This window comes from Anabrus simplex, chromosome 7 (assembly GCF_040414725.1).
Source record: "Anabrus simplex isolate iqAnaSimp1 chromosome 7, ASM4041472v1, whole genome shotgun sequence".
Lineage (NCBI taxonomy): Eukaryota > Metazoa > Arthropoda > Insecta > Orthoptera > Tettigoniidae > Anabrus > Anabrus simplex.
This window is the reverse complement of record NC_090271.1, coordinates 159,516,763-159,535,569: the sequence shown is the minus strand read 5'-3', so window position 1 is coordinate 159,535,569 and position 18,807 is coordinate 159,516,763. Positions and strand designations below refer to the sequence as shown.

The 18,807-nt window shown below is 39.4% G+C and overlaps 1 protein-coding gene across 1 annotated transcript in view; it reads right to left on the bottom strand.

Moving 5' to 3' along the window:
- The window catches only part of srl (spargel), a 280,903-nt gene that overhangs the window by 122,880 nt on the left and 139,216 nt on the right, over positions 1-18,807 (bottom strand). The window lies entirely within an intron of this gene.

The window sequence follows — 18,807 nt, the reverse complement described above, 5'->3', positions numbered from 1 at the left end:
TTGTATATATTGTTTATCACAATACTTAGCCCCATTCCAAACTCATTCAATCGTGCATGCCAATCTTGCTCGAGTTCTAGCCAGAAAGACATCTGCACAGAGAGGGCAACACGTGAGGGTCCTGTCAGCAGTGACAGAATCCAAACAAACAGAAAGAGAGTAAATACTGAGCCCTGATGCAAACCAATACTAACTGGGAATGGCTACAACAGTATGCTCAGACATCTCGTCACAAAGAACAGGAGGCGGTGGGTGTAGAAGAGCAACATTCACTGTACATAAGCTTGGGGGATACCATGAATACAGAGAGAGTGCCGAACGTGATCACGATTCTCGATTAACTCCCTTCTGAAAATCAAAACGGCCAAGTAAACTGGAAAGGTTTTCCTCGTGGTGTTGCCCTCGGACATAAGCGGACAGACTAAATGGCATCTGTTATCCTACTGTACAAGAATCCACACTTACTGATAGGAACTCATGAAGGTAATTTGTCACAGCTTCGAGCAGACGTTTAAGAATTTTCACTGCATGACATAGCAACTGAACTGGACGAAAGTTGCTTCATACAGGAAATTCACCCTTGGCCTTCCAGACTGGAACTGTAATGCCCGTTGTCGATTCTTAGAGGGTTATGTTGACAGTGATGATTTTGTTGAAGATAGCATTTGACACATTCCAACAACCAAGCAGCTTCCATGCCTTGACTGGAATACTGTCAGGCCCGACAGCTCTACCATCCCCCATCTTCTGAAAAGCGTGAACCACTACAGTGGGCTTGATCTGTCAGAGACTGGGTTGGTGCTTAATATCCATGGTTGTAGATATTATTCATTGCATACTGCGACATAATACTCAGTCCAGCATTGCAGAATGGTTGATGGGTTGTGGAGCACTTGATGGTGGGTATACTCTGCATTCACAACCTGTTCCGTATGATGGATGGAAGGGTTTGCACACATGCTAGCTTATAAAGTCTGTTGGTTCTCTCCAACGTGTCAGGTTGAGCATGGAGCTCTCCATATAATGTGTGGGTGGATTTCCAGTACACGATGTGTCCCAAGCTCAAGTTATTTGTACTTGTAATCAGAACATCAAACAGACCTGCCTGTTACCTGCAAAAGGCATCTAAACACCCAAAGAGGCAGAAAGATAGAAGAACCGGGATACTAGTTGACCATGTAAGGAAAACATATGAACTACCAGTACATATATCACACTGAGTAAGAGTGTGACCGCATCCATGCGGCCCTCCGCACCACCAGGTACAACCACAAAGAAATACAGCTAGCATGCCATCCCAAATGTCGGGCAGCCAAAGCAGAGTAAGAAAGGTCACTTGATATATCTGTATTTCCATATATGAGGAAAGTAATGTAACACACAGGGGGGGGGGGGGTGATTATTGTTTTAAGAGGAAGTACAGCTAGGCAACCATCCTTTACATAACACTAATAAGAGAGAAAAAATGGAAGGGATCAGCCAAAAAAAAAAGGGGCAAGGATCATGAAGGGCATGAAAATGAAAGATTCCATAGGTCTCAAGTGCTCTGATACTGCCAGGGTCGGAAAAGAACAACAGTTGACCAAGGGAGGTCCTACAGGATAGATGAAAGCGAGGAGCCTAGAACAAGTGTAAACAATGCCAGGACTTAGCTAAGGGCCCCGTGGTCGCCAACCCAAGCTCCCAAGTTGAGAGCCCCTGGGCCCCTTTTAGTCGCCTCTTACAACAGGCAGGAATACCGTGGGGGAATGTTACTTAAGGCACAAATGTAAAAGCAATGTACAAACGACCACAATTCGGGACCTCCTAAGGTTAGAGAAAGACAAGTGTCACCCTTGTACCTCCACAGCATTCCACAGCATCCCATACAGCAATGTCTGGGTCTACGTAGGTACTACAAAATATAATATCACCACCAGACTCGAGGATTATATCAACTAGGACAAATGAAAAAGACATCTACCACTAAACAAACTCTATTGGATGGCCTCAAAATACATCACAGGAACATAAGCACACACTCAACCGCAGTACACTATGCTCACTTACAACAGGGAGCCACTGAAATTTTCAAACATACCAACAATTTCAACAGGAAGGAATAAAATGGAAAACAGAGCATGGATACCCCAAAACTCAAATCAGTAAAGGTAAAGAAACTAGGTGGACACAGGTGCAAGGAAGAGCTGAGGGAAAGGACAACCAACCAGCGACTGCTAGCCACAACAGCAGACCGACCAGCTGGAACCCCTCAGTACAGCTAAAATACAGACTATATACACATCATGCCACCATTACCTACCGTAGATATAGTTGGGGACATAACATGACGGCCTCAGTTCCTAGAAGCGAGCTGGAAGCTAGTAGTCAATCACACCCTGCACCCTGCTGAGTTAACGAGTTCTAAGTGATCCTTGTTTGTTTTGGAAAGGCTGCCAAACCATTTTCTTCCTCACACTCTGTAGTATTTACCTTTTCTTCGTGTAGAGTGCAGTATGATATAGATGTTGATTCCCATAGGGAATCTGAAATATTTGTCCTGAATGAGTACATTTATAATACCAATATAAATGGTCCGTTATTGGACATTATAAATTTTCCAGCTAACTCATTCTTGGTTGCCAGAGTTTCGCCCTCGTGTGCTAGGGTGGGCTCATCAGTTGGTACCTAGCACACCTACCAATACGCTGGCTAGTGCATACCGTGGAGGCCACTGCGTAGGCTAACTGGAGCCACCGGCAGTGCCAATGCACTAAGAGACTTTGTCTCATCACTAAAAATTGATGCCTGCTTGGCCATCAGATGATATAGATGTTGATTCCCATAGGGAATCTGAAATATTTGTCCTGAATGAGTAAATTTATAATACCAATATAAATGGTATAATTGGACACGAGGGCGAAACTCTGGCAACTAAGAACGAGTTAGCTGGAAAATTTATAATGTCCAATAACGGACCATTTATATTGGTATTATAAATTTACTTATTCAGGACAAATATTTCAGATTTCCTATGGGAATCAACATCTATATCATCTGATGGCCAAGCAGGCATCAATTTTTAGTGATGAGACAAAGTCTCTCAGTGCATTGGCACTGCCGGTGGCTCCAGTTAGCCTACGCAGTGGCCTCCACGGTATGCACTAGCCAGCGTATTGGTAGGTGTGCTAGGTACCAACTGATGAGCCCACCCTAGCACACGAGGGCAAAACTCTGGCAACCAAGAATGAGTTAGCTGGAAAATTTATAATGTCCAATAACGGACCATTTATATTGGTATTATAGAGTGCAGTAGCCGATTTGGCAACTCTGGCTGCAGTAGAGGTAATAAATCCTATAAGTCGCTAATAGATACCGAGCTGCCACTGGAAAGTAGTGGTGTGAGGCGAGGTCGTCATGATTTGTCCCTAACTATATATTGGAAGTGCAGAGCCATGGCTTCTGTTCACTAATTACCTCCAGGGAAGTAGGAGACCCTTGAAAATGGCAACATAGTTTCTAGTGAAATTTTGGAAGCTAGGAACGAAATTGGACTACAGTCCACAAGCTCAAAATTTCTTCTATATTCATCATATACTTCTCAGTTGTCAACATAAACATAACATCACATGTACACTTTACACTCTTACATTCACACAGAACATAAGTTATGTTACTTCCCAGTTGTAAGTTTATAAGTTACTTCCCAGTTGTCAACATAAACATAACATCACGTGTAAACTTTGCACTCTTATATTCACACAGAATATGACAATTATATCATCACAACTCCATAACTCTCACCTTACATTGGAAACAACGTATGGGGACCTCCCCAGGGTTTTTCTCGGATAACGCTAAGAGACATGCAATTTACTAAAATCTTACACACTGCACATACAGTAATTTACGTGAAAATCCATACACAATGCAGAATACCGTAGCAAAGCATGGGTTCAGTTGCTCCTGAGATATATAGAAGAACACCATTAATTTACTAACTTCCAGCAGTTCGACTCTCCATATAATTCAACCATGATGCAGGTCAGACAGCATATGTACACTGTAGGCATGTCGGCACTTGAAATGTTACTTACAATACATTGTTGCGTCAGTCAGCTGTGAAAATTGACCAACCAGTGCATTCTGATGCCTTGCTTACAGAGTGCTTATCGTTAAAGCAGTGTTTCTTGATAAGGTGAACAGTTCTTGTGTTTTACATTGAAAATTTGCTCTCAGTTTGAGTATACATCACATTATGGCCAAAAAAATGTGCAAACACGTAACGCTGACTTTAGAACAGAAATTAGAAATGCTTGAAAAAATAGACAAAGGAAAGACCCTACGAAAAAATTGCAAATGAAGTTTGTGTGGGCGTTACTAAGATTAAAGACTGAACAAAGAACAGGAAAGAATAGAAAACTCATACAATGACTTTTTTTAAGGAAGAAAGACTAAGAAATCATAACACATTGAAAAATGCCTAAATCTGAACTGTGTGGTTTTCGCAGGAAAGAAGAAAAGAAACTCCATTCTCTGGCCACATTGTCCGTCTGGTGCTTATTTTGAAAGAAGAAGAAAAAAAAAAAAGGAAATTATAATTTTACTGGGAGTGAAGGCTGTAACATCACCAGAAACAATATGATGGGATTTGAAACGTGGTGATTTCCGGTGGGAAGCTTACAGCTGATAGTGCATTTATGATACCTTTGCTAGGAAGACCTAGTGTTTACAGTGCACTATATCTTCTGGTATGGGCTTGAGCAATTTTGTTACTTTAATTGATCTGTCTCAGTCTTAACCTTGGCTTTGATAATATGAAAGTAACTGAGGAACAGTATGAGCTATACTAGTAACGCTGTTCCTCACACAGCCAGTCCGTGCTATGAATGGTGTGAAAATGTTGCTCATAGGGTCGGTTGGTGCATGCATTTCAGTGGGCTTGTCAGACTGATATGTAACAGCAACTTCTGGCTCAGCGAGGAAAGCAGCAGGAAACTACCTCACTCCTCATTTCTCTAGTATGCCTCTTCAGTGATGCCTATGCCATCTATAGCAGCTAATGGTGGAGCTGTTGAGGATCCAATCAGCCTTCAGGCTGAGGACTCAACATACATACATACATACATACATACATACATACATACATACATACATACATACATACATACATACATTTGCATTTGTTCCACAATTTGAAAAATTCTTAAGGAATATGACATAACCCCGATCAAGTTCGATGAATCAAGTCTGAACTATAACATGCTTCCACAAGAAATATCTTACCGCATGAAACGACTCTGTGAACGGGACAAAAATTACAAAGGAAAGAGCGACTTTTCCTATCTGCATAGCAATGTTAACAGTGGTCATAAATTACTATATTTTATAATCCGAAAATCAAAAACATTGACGGCATTCAAGAATATTAATTTGTCATCCATGCCAGCATATTACCGCCATCAAAAATCGGCCTAGACGGACAGCATCCTTTTTAAAGCATGGTTATATGAGCTTTTGTGCCTGAAGGGAAATAACCCCCTGTATGTGCCCTTTTGGTGTTGGATAACCCGTCATTTCATCAAACTAAAGAGGAACTAAAAAAAGGAGGGAAAAAAAGGCTGCGTTCTGATGATGATGATGATGATTGTTGTTTAAAGAGGCCTAACAGCTAGGAGTAAGGAAATGAAACGATAATTAAAACTTCAAAATGTATCCTCTGATAAGAACCTACAATGAAAAATGATTAAAAATGGCCATGAATCTAAAACAATCAGTGGATCCAATTCACAATGCCTCATTTTCTAAGATGATGCTTGGTGTCATCACTGGTAAAGTAGATGCATGGTGTTCCCCACATAGTGGTACTAATCACAGGCGCTGCCCAGACCTGTGGTGTTCCTCACATAATAGTACTACTGTAAAACCTCGTTAATTAGAAGTTGTTGGGACGCAAAAATTGGAATTTGAATTACGTGATTTCAAGTTAACCGCCAACTCTTAATTCAGAAATGCCAACCCTTGCCGCATCAAAAAATATTCTAAGACCTGTACTGCATGCAATTAACCTTGATTCACGGTTTTAATTTTTGAAATGCCATGAAAAAAAAAAAATTCCAAAATTTATCCAACAAGGTGCATTTAGAGTATTCAGATTCACAATACAGTATTCACTTGGATAACTCACTGACAAACATAACCTCACGCAACGAAAGTAAACAAAAGCATAATTCAAAGACGAGGATTCATTGGATTACTGAACTGAATGCATTTTAGATGTCCTGTACTTGCACGGAAAGTACCTGATGCTCTTAAAACATAGTGGTTTATCGAACTTTCCTACAACGAGGGGAGAAAGTCTCTCGCTTCCGTCTGCATTCAAACACAATACAGTGACTCACCTATCCTTGTACGATTTCCTGCCATGGTACTTATCTCATAATTCAGAAATGTGAACCCTTGCCGCGTCATAAAGTATTCTAAGACACATTAATGCACACAATCACCTTGATTCACAGTTTACCCCTTTCAAATGCCTTGGAAAAATCTATTCCCGAAATGTATCCAACAAGGTGCATTTATATTATTCAAATAACGCACTTGAATAAATCACTGGCAAACATAACCTCACACATCGAAAGGAAAAAATGCACGATTCAAAGACGAGGACAAATTATGCTGGCTCCCTTGTGCAAGTCCTTTTTATTCATTGGATTACTGTATTGAATGCATTTTAGATGTCCTGTACTTGCACGGAAAGTGCCCGACGCCCTTAAAACATGGCGGCTTATCGAACTTCCCTGTGACGAGGGGAAGAAGTCTCTGGCTTCCGTATCCATTGCATCACAGTGCTATGACCCCCCGCTTGTACGATTTCCTGCCTGACACTTCCCTCCTGTCTGTTAGGTCAACAGCCCAGAGGCTGGTTGGATCCTCAAATACCACCACCAAAGGTTATGCGGTTATAAGGAAACCCCAAAAACCAATGGCAGCACCAAAATGAGGCGTACTAGGCAAGATGAGAAGTGAGGTAGTTTGCCATTGCTTTCCTCACTGGGTCAGAAAGTACTATTACAGCACGACTGACCCTGTGAGCAGCACCTTTCATAACACTCAGATGCACTAGTCGTGCTCTGAATGTCATTACTCAGCACTACCCATACCCCAGCAGCTTCCATATTGTCACAGCCATGGATGTTGACTGGGACTTCAGTGGAAGCTACACTTTACTCTGGCCTGTGCCAAGAGATGGATGCAAAAGTACTGTATCCATCAAGAAATGACCGTAAGTCCGTTTGGGCTCGGCATGAAAAAAAAATGCAGTTTCATCGGCATTGACAATATTCAGTGCATACAAATTGATTATATGAGCCACGCTTTTTCGTCAACTGTCGGCATCGCCGGTGTTCACGGATTCTGTTTCTCCACACACTGCCTGCTAAGTGATATTATGGTGTTCCTTAAAACGCTGAATACAAAAGAATTACAATTTTACTCGAACTCAGCAAATATGAGGCACACTGTAGACACACCGAAGTGAAAATACTGAAATATACCCCGGCACATTCCGAAAGACGCGTTCTATCATGACGCGGATAAATTTTGAATTTAAATTACTCTGAAAACAATCTATTCTTTTTAATATAAAGGCAATTAGAATTAAAAGTCAAAATTTTGGTAATGGGACCGACATTATTCTTCGAATTACGAATAATCCGTATTTCAAATTAAACAATTTAAATAACATGCAAAACCGTACCTCATGTTTCCGGGAATGAGAGCTTCTTCGAATTAGGAGGGACTCTGACTTAACCAATTTCGAATTATCGAGGTTCTACTGTAATCACAGACAACGCCCAGCAGACCCGTGGTGTTCCTCACACAGTGGTACTAATCACAAGTAATGTTGATCCATGGTGTTCCTCAAGTAATGGTACTAATCACAGGTAATCTCATGGTTCCAAATCAATCATCCCTTGGTCGCCCCTTTTAGTCACCTCTTACGACACAGGCAGGGGATGCTGAGGGTGTATTCTTCGTCAAGTGCCCCCACCCACACAAGGTGGGTACATATCTTTTGTCCAATATCACCTCTCTCATTCAACCTATTCACTCTTATCCAGAGTGCAAACGATGATTAAAAAGAAAACTGCCGTGACGAAAACTACAACTTGACCGATCATCCCACACAGACAAGCAGGCTTTTGATTTAGCTTTTCTGTTCGATGAACACAATTCTTGTTCCACGAAAATTACATTTTGTGGATAAGGAAATAGAGTAGCACAGTCTCGAATGTCATCTGCCAGACAAAGGAGCATTACAGTACAGACTTAATTTATTCTAAAGTGTTTCAGGTGTGCCTATTTATTATTGTAATGTACTTATTCTACTTTTATTAGTATGTACAGTAATACAGTAAATACGGTACTACAGTGAAACCTCATTAAGACGCTTCTGCAGGGGACAAAGAAAAAGAACGTGTTAAGCAAGAAAACATACTAATGAACAAGGAACGGATTTATATGTAAATACATATCTCTTTAGGAAGCTAAAATTAATTATATTTTGCATTATCTTTACAAATCATGACGTGTGGAGCTGAAAAGTGGATTATTCATTTTCCATATATTTCCATATTTTGGAGTTTAGCACATATATTCCATATTCTTCGTCATTAAAGTCAATATAGTCCATATTTCGGCTAAAAAGTATCAATAATGGAGAAATAAATTTAAAATCTATATTCGAAAAATTCGTATTTTAACTGGTGTGCAGGTCATTATCACGCCTGTCCACGTCTGGGCTGATAAAAATAATCTGATAAGCGGTGCGAAGAAAGAGAGAGGTTGAGCCTGGAAGTAGTGGAGATCAGCCGGTCAGTACCGTGACTATCTGAATCACACTTACAGCACTGATAAGCTGCATTTCATAACATCGACTGTATCTGTGCCATAATTACGTAACTAGGAAAATCTCATTCATCGACGATGTGCTAGTGGTTTCCGAATTAGTTTGTAATTCGGGCATTCCCTTTAAGTGCTTCATAACTCCATCTAGTTCACTACCAGTCATTAGCAGTGAGACGGATCATAGTGTTCTTGTACGTTCAGTGTGTGGAGTTGTATATTGATATTCATTGAAGATTGTTACAATATGCCTAAAGTAGCTCAGTCAACCAGTTTAAAATTGAAAAGTTACGTATCAGAATTTAAAGAAGATGGTTTATCAACTGACAGTAAGATATTATTTTGTAATTTGTGTCATTGTACAGTGACATCTACTCAAAGGTTCCTTGTGTAACAGCACGTTTCAACCAGTAAACACCAGGCTAACAAACAAGGAGATTCCAAGCAGAGACAGTTGTTTCTGACACAACCAGAAACTTCCAATGTAACATCCGAGTTCAACACCGATCTCTGCCGTGCTCTCATCTCTGCCGACATACCTCTCTTCAAACTGAATAATCAGTGCTTCATAAATATACTAAACGATCCATCCCGGATGAGTCAACGTTCAGAAAAACTTGCTGTTCAGCCATATACAATGAAACCATTCGGAAGATAAGGCAAGAGATTAAATACGGTCCAATTTGGGTTTTCATTGATGAGACAAAAGACAAAGAAGGCAGGCTAGTTGGCAACGTAATCATTGGTTTGTTAAGCGAAGATTATTGTAAACGGATTCTCTTACACTGTGATGTTCTAGAAAAGTGCGATAACAAAACTATAGCAAAACTGTTCAATGAGGCTATTGGTATCCTCTGGCCACAGGGTGTTAAGTATAATAAAGTGTTACTTTTAATTAGCAATGCCGCACCTTATATGATAAAAGCCGGAGAAGCATTATGTGTTGTATAACATGTATAGCACATGCCTTTCATCGTGTGGCAGAAGTGGTAAGAGCCAGTTACCCCAAAGTAGATTTATTGATTTCCTCAGTGAAAAAAGTTTTTCTCAAAGCCCACAGAAGAGTTCATCTTTTGAAAGAAATGTACCCAGAGATTCCATTGCCGCCTAAGCCGATTCTAACTAGGTGGGGTACGTGGCTGCAAGCGGTTGAATATTATGTTGAATATATAGACTGTATTAAGAACGTTCTGCATGCCATGGACTCTGAAGATGCAGCCTCAATTGAAGCCGCTAAAACAGTTGCCTGCGATACAAGTGTGAGAAATGTTACATTCAGCATAATTTTTCAAACATCACAAAAACACTGAAAAGGCTCCAAAACTCGCACCTCCCACTTTCTGAAAGTTGTGAAATTGTGAATAAAACTGTGGAACAACTAAATCGTGGTACAGGTAAAGTTGCAGATGTAGCAAACATGAAGATGGTCACTGTACTTTCAAAGAACCCTGGATATGAAGAAAAAATAAAGGTTGCTGCAATGCTGTGTGGAGATTTAAGTGTAAAATTAACACTGGATTTAACCCCAGCAGATATTTTGAAGTTGAATTATGCCCCTATTACCTCTTCCGATGTTGAACACAGTTTCAGTCAATATAAATTTGTCATTAGAGATAATAGGAGAAGATTCACTTTCCAGCACTTAGAAGAACATTTTGTAATCCATTGTTTTGGTAACAGAGAATAAAAGATTGTGTGTTCTTCAAATATATTAAAATGAGAAGTGCAACATTACGTTGCATGTAGATCTACTTTGTTTAGCTTCTTTGAACTTTGATATTAAATAGAAATTAATGTTATATGTGTAATTTTAAGTCCATATATAATTCCATATTTCAATAAAAATAACTAAATAAATATGTACATATTTCAATAATTATTAGCACATGTAAATCTGTTCCCTGCTAATAAATATACGAATAAAAACTATCCAACAGGGATATTGAAACATTAGATACATTTTTTTCCGAGATGAGTGCATTTTACGTAGTGTATCTGCGGGTACAGTGAAAACTATAGACCTATCTAGCATTTCTAAACATGAGAGGAAAGCATTTAAATGTGTGAAAAAACACGAGAACAAATATGAAAACTTTTTTGTTAGGGATTATAAAATAACAAGTAACGATACACTGAAAGGTGTGAAAAACACCAGAGAAAAGATATGAAAACAAGAGCACAGGGCACAACAAGAATATAAAAATATTATTGCAGATCACACTCTTTTTTAACAAATGTTAGTAGGAGCCTTTTATTTCAGAGCAGTGGGTTATTAAACATTATTTTCTAGTCACAATCTTAAGACGATGAAGTGGAGGTTACCCTCCACCATGTGCAACTGCGAGGAATTACTTTGGCCACCATTTTGAAATCAGACAAAATTTTGACTACCTTGAGTGCTCGAGTCAAAATTGAAGGTGCGAGTTTCAACATTCGCGACCTCTGCGCGCTTATGCCAGTCCACTTTCTGACAGATGGTCTAAACGAATTGATGGAGGAAAGACTAAAGTCATCTAGACTAAAATGGTTTGGCCAGGTTAAATGAATGAATAACACAAGGTTACCCTGTGCTGCTTATTTGGAAAAGAGAATAACAGATAGAAGACCAGCTGGAAGACCAAGAAGAAGATGGATGGACCAACTGAGGGAAGACGTGGAGAGAAGAGGATGGAATTGGGAATCTGTCTTGGACAACAAAATGTTTTTGAATAGGCAACTTTGGAAGACGCTCGTTTTCAAACACCCTACTCGGCTCGCTGGAAGGGCAAACCGATGAAGATGGAGCATTTTAAGTTTAATACTATTAATAGAGGAGTCCTCCTCCTCCTCCGCTCCTGAAACTTCTACATTCTGTCAGACCTGGCTGCCCTTTGGTTGTCAGTAATGGTATACTTCTTTGTTCAAATGTTATGAGTTTGAATCGCAAGTGTTCATTCCTTAAATTCTTCTCTTCTCTACCTTCAATTTGGAGCATTGATAAATTTAATTCTTCTAAATCATTTATGATCTGTGTGAACCAAGTGTTCTTTGTTTTGTTTTTCTAGAACTAAATAACTGCTTTCACTAGTCAGGTTTCTGGCAGTCTGAATATATGACAAAAAGAAAGGTATTTCTCCTTTTCCGCAATGTATCTATTATTGATTCGCTTGCACGATATACCACTTCATTAGGTAATAATCTCCAGTGGCCATCAACTTGGTGTTTCTCATTGATGATTGTCCTGATGATTCTTCTATCTACTTTCTGCAATTTATCGGTTGTTGATTTAGATTTGTCCTCATTATTAAGGAATTTTACAACATTTTCCGTATCCATAACTAGGCTATCACAACACAAATATGCAGCACGCCAGTCAATTTCACACAATTATGTTCCTAATCCAGATATAGGCTACCGTATCATGCGACAAATATATTAGCTACACTTCACTGTATCACTCAACACAAAATACATTTTTTACCTCCCGAATGGAATGCGAAATACAAACAGGCTCACTCTGTTATTCAGCAATCTCGCTGCTAACCGGCAAGCAAAACTGAACATTTCTAAGGCTAACGGCTTGCTCCTCGAAAGTGCAACTTATTCTTTGAAGCTCAGAAATTTAAGGCCTTTTCCCGAAATCATGCAATTGTGGTGACGGCTCTTACCCGAGTTGGAAATCACATTTCTTTCAGAAGGGATGACAAATACATTAACATTTTCAGGTCTAGAAAAAATGTGATTGTATTAAGCAGTAATAGAGAAAATTTGCGACGCGATAAGCAAGGTGTTTTTTATATAGATTTAATACGATGAGAATCAGGACTTCGCACTGATGATGTGCTAAGTGGAAAAAACGTATGAATGAGGAACGCACTAACAAGGTTTCATTGTATTGCTTCTCTAGTATTCCAACCTTTTTTGCTTTCCGACCATACCCTCAGTCTCAAAGGTAATGGATTAATAAGGTTCTATTGTATGTATATATATTTATTTCAACTTGATACATAACTTTCCAACAATAAAGCAAGCTTAATATGATCTATTACCATTGCAATACTATTTGAATATTCCATCTCGACAACTAACACCAATCACAGCTAACACAACCAAGACTTCTATACAAGTGATATGGAAGGAAAGAGATTCAATGGAAGACTAATGTCTTCGCCATGACGCTCAATAAGACTGACCACAATGCATGTGAGGAGTGTAAAACTAAACTCAAGGAGGAAGAGCTGTCAATCACATGCAGCGGGAATTGTAAGACACTATACCATGTAGAATGCACGGGTATCTCCGTCTCTGTGTAACGTGCTAAAATCGAAGAAGAAGAAGAAGAACAACAACAACAACAACTTCTTCTCATTCTGCCCAAAGTGTAGGCATCAATTAGTCGCCTATGGTATAAACACCCCCCTGAAGAAGACAAAGCAAGGCGTGCCGTTCTGAAGAACAAGGAAACATGTACAGAAATACAGAAAGAGGTGTCGGAAATAAAACAACCATTGACTTTCTCAGTGCAACTCTACTAAATAAACTGGTTCTCGTGCTCGAAGTGCAGGTAAGGCAGTCGGAAATCCTTACAGAGCAGTTTAAACCAACTACAACCCGCCAACCACCAATAGCCAAGCAGAACGCAGAAGAGCACCTACCAATGTTCTCAGAAATAACACAAACAGGAATTAACCTCACCAGTGAGAGGAAAGCAAGTCAGCATCCTGGGCAGCCTCTCTCCCAAAACAAGAAGAGAATCAACCAACAAGATGAAGGTATAAAAGGGATAACTGCGTTGATAATACCCCTATTGCACCAAACAAACACACAGATTCGAAGAATAGAATAAGTCATTCACACATTTCAACCAATCCAGAAGAAGGACGAGGCCAACCTACCCAGACAGAGATAGATGAAGAAATCATCACTTTCTTATAGACCGACAGAAACGCTGCCTAGAAGAAGACTCCAGAATAACCCAGTGATAGGCACCAACACAAATGATGAAGATCTTCAGGAAGCTGAAAAAGGAGCCTGGCTATATGTAAGGAAATTGAAAGAAACAACATATGTAGAAAACATAAAAAGATTCCTTACCACCAAAGGAATCACAAGATAGTCAGTGAAGAGCTCTCTGCATCAGGCGAAAAGAAAGCTTTTAAAAAGTAGGAATACCTTTTACATTCTTAGACAAAACCTCAACTTCAGAATTCTGGCCTAAAGGAGTATTGGTCAGGCGATTTCGCTTCTCTCGAAGAGAGAAGAGAATCGAAGGTGCCTCACTCAATTAAGGATAAAATATTCAAATTATTCCTGTGGAATATAGAAGGCTTGAAGAACGCAGTAATGCCTACTCCAACAGACCTTGAGGGGCTATGACATAGTAATCCTAATTGAAACTTTCCTCACTGAAGAGTGGACTCCTAAAGACTTTTATAGCACACACATTTTCATTCCAGGGACCTGTAGGAGGACCAAAAGGCGGTATTACGTGCTTGGTAAAAACCAATCTTCTGCCCATACATATTTTAATGAAAATGAGCAATATTATAGTGCTAGAATTAAATATGCTTACTATAGTAGCCGCCTACTTTCAACCGGAATTCAAAGAAATTGACATCATCGATGAACTAAGCAATGCATTCACCGAAATTAAGTCAAACGCCCCATTCATATTGGCGGGTGACCTGAACTGTAGGGTCGATAAAGATGATCCCAAAGCAAGAGTAATTAATGCAAGGGCATTAATAAGAGGTCGGAATTCACATACATCTCTCATAGTGGGGGAAGTGCAATAGATCTGGTGTTCACTAATTATAAAAACATTCGGGTAATACAATCTGGCGCAAAAAAAAAAGCCTGCCTATAAGGAAGCATTTACCAGTAGAAACTTTCTTCAACATCAATTGCCAAGATACAAATCCTTCCTCAACACAAAACAAGTTATCTAGAAAGATGGACATTACGAAATTACAAAGGAGAAAAGACATAATTGAAGACATTGTGAAAGAACCAGATCCTGATCCAGATGGTACGCTTCGTCGATTGGAGAACACTCTAATGGAAGCGATAGCTTGCACAAAACTAAATTCGAGAAGATCTAAACCCTGATCAACGCAACATGTTAAGGCTTGAAGGTCCACCCTTGACGCATTACATAAAACATTGAGAACAAACACAGTGGAATCAAAATGTGAATATACAGACAAAAAGAAGACTTACAAGGAAACCTTCAGGACCGAGAGGATCAAGTATATAAAGGAACAAGAGAGGGTACTACTAGAACAGGCCAGGAACAAGCCATATAAAGCCCTTCAACCAAGGTCTCCAAAGTTTTCCAGAGAAATACATATGGATAGGTGGACAGCACACTTCATGTGTCTTATCACAGACCAAGGCCATACCCATACCTGTCTCGCTGACTACATCGGGTGTCACAATAAATATAGAATCATTCACAACTGAAGTAGTAAACGAAGTAATTAATCAGATGAAAGACAGTAAAGCATGTGGACCAGATGGTATATTCAAGGAACACTTGAAGGCAAGTAGTGAACTTCTAGTTGGGGCCTGGACAGTTTTACTTAATCAGTGCACTGAACAGGCTAAGTTACCAGAGAAGTGGAGATATTCTATTATCAAAATCCTATACAAAGGCAAGTCGGATGACCCAAATTATCGCGGAACAGCTCTGGAGAATACGGGGCTCAAAATCCTATCCAAATTAATATTTAACCGCCTATCAACTTTAACGGACTCAATGATACCTGACGAGCAGTTTGGCTTCCGAAAAAGGTGCTCAGCCACATGCTATCAAGTGTCTGCTGGAGAACATTAACGAGACTCTCCGATCCCCAAGAGGAAAACTTCATGTAGTGTTTATCGACTTATCTATACTACGTTAAAGCCTTCGACTCAGTAGACAGGATTTTATTAATAAGCAAACTGGAGCAACTAATAGGTCAGAATCATTACATATGCAGGATCATTCATGCACTATTATCAAGAAACTTTATCTACATTGATGGCAACCTATCCAGATCTGAGGCAATTCACAACAAATGACAGGAGTGTTACAGGGCGATCCTTTGAATCCGATATTGTTTAACATTGCCACAAATGACTTTGTCGAATTAGTTGCCACTGAAGACGTCTCAATCTATATATATGCGCGGATGACATGGCTTTAGCTTCAACGTCACATAGAAAACTACAGGAAGCATTCGATAAACTCATTACCTGGTCGGATAAAAACAGCCTCAGACTTAACGCGGATAAAACAGTTCAAATGACTTTTCGAAATGGAGGGCAACACCAAGCCACAGAGATCATTAAATACAAGAATACGGATCTTACTAAGGTTAATTTCTATAAGTACTTAGGCGTGACTTCGCAAACAAATGGACGAACTTTTACCAAACACATCAGAGACAGAGCAGCTGTAGCAGTGGTAGCAATGAACGACATCAAGGTGCTTCGTCAATTATCAATAGATAGCGATAGCCTTATTTCACATCAAGATCTCCCCCATCTTGACACACGCTTTGGACATTGGGACATATGCATAAAAATGTAGAACATTCTACAAGCACAAGCAATAAGTAAAAGCAAATGCTTTCAGCAAATACTGGCAAGTAAAAACATTTGCTTAAATTGATATGAATAACCTTTTGCTTGTGCTGACTAGAAAGTGCTGTAAGTTTTCCCAGCATATGCTGACTCCTTAGAATATTCTAACTAGCATTTTCTAGCATGCTGTTTGCCGATAAGAGATTAAGTTAGTATAGAAACACGTGTTGACCGCCGTAACCATACGAGTTTTGCATTCTGTGTTACTGAGGTTTACAGCTCATTTCCATTTCCTGCACTGCATATTCAGTGTTCTACGATGTCGGAGATGTCAGAAACAGATGTAGAAATTGACGTAAATTTTCACTTCATTTCAATGATCAAACAGTTATCAGTAGAGCCCGGATTTCCATGCACTATCAAATCTCAAAATATGCATGCATTCATGCACTATCAAATGACGGGACATGCACAATAAACTGAAAAATATGCACTATCAAAATTCCGTTGAACATTGCTATATTTTAACTTTCTTTTGAAACATTGTAAAAAACTAACTTCTCCACATTTTCTTCATTTAAGTTCATTCATTTATCTGGCAGAACATTCCTGGACACAGAAAATGATCTTTCTACGTCACAAGAAGTGACAAGTTCATACTTAAATGAAGACATTATGGACGAAGTATATCTGAACTTATCTCCTAAATATTAACTTAGAAATGACTTTCCTCAATCCATCTAGACATGAGGTCTCTTCGTAGACTTTTAACAGGTGACATGACGCCAACAATTCACAGCACAGTCCAACACTAAATTACAGTTTGAAGCGTGTAAGCGTACTGCTTCCCAACTCCCTTCTTTTCTCAATTTTTTGGTCTCAAGCCTGTGAACAATGAGAGTTCGGAGTTCGGGATAAGAAATTCCAATGTAATTATTAAGAAATTATTAAGAAATTCCAGGAAAACAAAACAGGATTCAGTGTAAAATCGAGGTTTGTAAGCTGCTATTTCAGTAGCACGGCGTCACAGTAGTGTGATTCAAGTTTTGATTTCTTCGTCTAATATAGACGAAAAAAAGAAATAGCATTCAGTAATTCAAAATCAAGGTTCAGTTTTTACTGGGACACCACATTTCCAAGGATTAGAGCGGTCGACGCGGGGTCTTCCCGCTTATGTTAATGTTTACTCAAACAACATACAAGGAAATGCTTGGCTAACTGGATTATAGCACCTTTGTGCTTCTAACTTGGGTTGTATACTAGGAATACATTTTCTTTCTCTCTCAATAACGTGGACGTACGGTAACAAAAATCTGCAAACCCATGTTCAAAAAAGGCATTTATCATACAAGTTAACATAATACTGTATATGCGTCAAAGTCAGAAGAAATGTCATATAATCCAATATAAATGTCCAATTATTCGCTATTAAATCCAAAATTTTCAAAATATGCATTATGCATACACTTTTTCCCCAAAAGGCCAAAACATGCAAACATGCACGGAAAAAGTACGGTTCTTTGGAACTGATTAGTCATGAAACAAATATTTGCAAAGTTTCAGAAGTGTAACCAGCTTATTTCGGAATATGCATTTGCATGGAAATCCGGGCTCTAGTTATCAGTGTTATTAAATAAATCGCAAACTCCTTCGACGAAAACAGCCAAATTACAAGCTGTTGAACAGTTACGTGAGAGTTGTGAGAAGAATCTCGGGCGGCAGTTCACAGCAGATCAGGTGAAAAAAAAAAAAAAAAAATGATCCACAACATGAAGACCGAAGTGAAAAAGAAGAGTAACTGTAACACTACAGGAAACAGGAAGATACAGTTGAAGAAATGGAAGGAGGAACTTCTAAAATTAATGGAGGAAGAACAAAATCCTTCATTCACTCGTGTACCAGGTATGTCTATTAATTAATTTTTTAAACAATTTGTTTACATCGCACCGACACAGGTAGGTCTAATGGCGACGATGGGGTAGGAAAGGTCTAGGAGTGGGAATGAAGCGGCTGTAGCCTTAATTAAGGTACAGCCCCGGCATTTGCCTGGTGTGAAATGGGAAACCATGGAAAACCACATTCGGGGCTGCCGACAATGGGGTTCCAACCCACTATTTCCCGGATGCAACCTCTCAGCTGCGTGGCCCTAACCGCACGGCCAACTCGCCCAGTATTAAACTTTACTAGACTCATTGATGAAATACCGTATTACTCCGCAAGCTGTGTAGTAATCAGAAAAGGAATCATTAGGCCTAACGTTTTTCTCTCTTTTATGAATAATTCATGGTGAGTTAATTTGATTAATCTGTAGATCAAAGTCAGTAATTCTATTTCATCAACATTTCAGGAGGATGTGCTGTACGAGGAAGTAAGGAA